At 38.8% G+C, this 2,389-nt stretch overlaps 1 pseudogene; it reads left to right on the top strand.

The window, feature by feature from the left end:
* Positions 1–1,203: 1,203 nt before the first annotated feature.
* Positions 1,204–2,181, top strand: LOC140532282 (glyceraldehyde-3-phosphate dehydrogenase pseudogene; annotated as a pseudogene).
* The last annotated feature ends 208 nt before the right edge of the window (positions 2,182–2,389 follow it).

Genomic DNA, 2,389 nt, shown 5'->3' on the forward strand with positions numbered 1-2,389 from the left:
ATAATTAGTAGTAGTAAAGTAGTAGTAGTAGTAGTAGTAGTAGTAGTAGTAGTAGTAGAAGTCATTGTCATCATCATCATCATAGTAATCATCATCATAGTTGCAGCAATAGTGCTAGATTTAGTGTTTATTCCAGTGCCTGGCTCATGCTTAGTGCTGCACAAATGCTTTCTGATTAAAACCACAATTCATTTTTACCTTTAATGTTGACATTTCAGCTACATCAAAAATCCAGACAGTAATTTAGTTATTTCATCTATCCAAAGATAGACCATATAATTTTGAGTCAGTAGATACTTTAAAAATCAAATAACCCAACACTTTGTATTACATATGACAAAACTAAGCACAAAGGGGTAAGGTGACTTTCCTAAAGCTACATAGGTAGTGGAAATGAAATTTAATTTCAGGTTGTCCTGAGAGACATTGCGCTTCTCTTTAAAACTGGAAGCCTCTCAGTCATGAAGTGACCCATTCCTTCTTCAATAAATTATTCCATGAGTTGTTAGCAAATAATTGATGGCACTATTTTAGTAAGAGAACCGTCACTTAGGAATCTAAAAATCAGACAAGGCAGATGCTTTACTTCAATTATAGATGTTTGGTTGCTTTCATATTTCATATATGATTTTGAATGTTTTTAGATATATAATTGAAAATTTTGATACACAATTTGACATTTAAGCATTAATTTAATACAATTATCATTTCCAGAATATTGGATTTTATAACTGAGGCTTCAATTTCCTCTGTTTATTCATAGACTGAAAAAGGAAGATTAATTTTCCTGCCTTTTCAATTCCCAAATGAAATTTTAATTTATACTAAACTAATTCAAAGCAAGAAAGCAAACATTTTTTCTGGACTTTAGGGAGCTATTATTATTTATTGCTAGATTGTCATTTCAATCATTCGAGAATTTGAAGGTAAAAAATGAATTGGGAATGATATATGGTTAGTTATCACCTAAATATGAAATGTTCCCAAATAGTTACATAGTTACATCATATGTGAGACTATATAATTAGATGCTTTATGCTGTCATGACATATTCAACATTCTACTTTAACATGTTTATATTAAGTACATTTTATGTGCAAAGTCAGTCAGTCGATAATCATTCAATACATGTCCACTGGTTTTCAGCTTTTCTCCCAAGCTCGGTGCCAGGATCTGCTACTTCAGTCACATCCCAGAAACCAGATGGTGAAGGTTCAGATCAATGGATTTGACCATATTGGGTGCCTGGTGACCAGGGCTGTATTCACCTCAGGTGGGGTAGACATCATAGCTATCAATGACTCCTTCATTGATCTCAACTACGTGTTTTATATGTTTCAATAGGACTCCACCCATGGCAAGTTCAAGGGCACAGTCAGGGCTGAGAATGGGAAACTGGTGATCACTGGAAGAACCATTACCATCTTCCAAGAGAGGGATCCCACCAGTATCAAATGGGATGATGCTGGAGCTGAGTATGTTGTAGTGTCCACTGGAGTCTTTACCACCATGGAAAAGGCTGGGGCTCACTTGAAGGGTGGAGCCAAGAGTATCACCATCTCTGCCCCTTCTTCTGATGCCCCAGTGTTCATGATGGGAGTGAACCATGAAAATCATGATAATTCCCTTAAGATTGTCAATAATACTTCCTGCACTACCAACTTCTTGACTCCTTTGGCCAAGGTCATTCAGGACAACTTTGGCATGGTGAAAGGACTCATGACTACAGTTCATGCCATTATTGCTACCCAGAAGATAGTAGATGGCCCCTCTGGTAAGCTGTGGCATGACGGGCATGGTGCTGCCCAAAATATCATCCCTGCATCCACTAGTGCTGCTAAGACTATAGGCAAGGTCATGCCTGGAATGAAAGGGAAGCACATAGGCATGGACTTCCGTGTTCCTACTCCCAATATATATGTTGTGGATCTGAACTGCCACCTGGAGAAACCTGCCAAATATGATGATATCAAGAAAGTGACGAAGTGGGCATCAGAAGGACCCTTGAAGGGCATCTTGGGCTACACAGAGGACCAGTTTGTATCCTGTGATATTAATAGCAACACCCACTCTTCCACCTTTGATGCTGCACTGGTATTGCCATTAATGACCACTTTGTCAAGCTCATTTCTTGGTATGACAATGAGTATGGTTACAGCATCTGTGTACTGGACCTCATAGTCTACATGGACTCCAAGAAGTAAAGTGGAAAGCCATGGATCTTCACCCCTGGCCAGAAAAGGAGTTCTACCACTTGGGAGCCTATGTTCCTAACTTCTGTTTCTGTACTGAGGATACCATGTCCCATTCACATCCTTGTCCCAATACACCCCTGTAGTAGAGCTGAGAAGCTTAGAGACCTGTACTGTGTACCATCAATAAAGTCACC

This window comes from Notamacropus eugenii, chromosome 3 (genome assembly GCF_028372415.1).
Source record: "Notamacropus eugenii isolate mMacEug1 chromosome 3, mMacEug1.pri_v2, whole genome shotgun sequence".
In the NCBI taxonomy this organism is placed as follows: Eukaryota; Metazoa; Chordata; class Mammalia; order Diprotodontia; family Macropodidae; genus Notamacropus; species Notamacropus eugenii.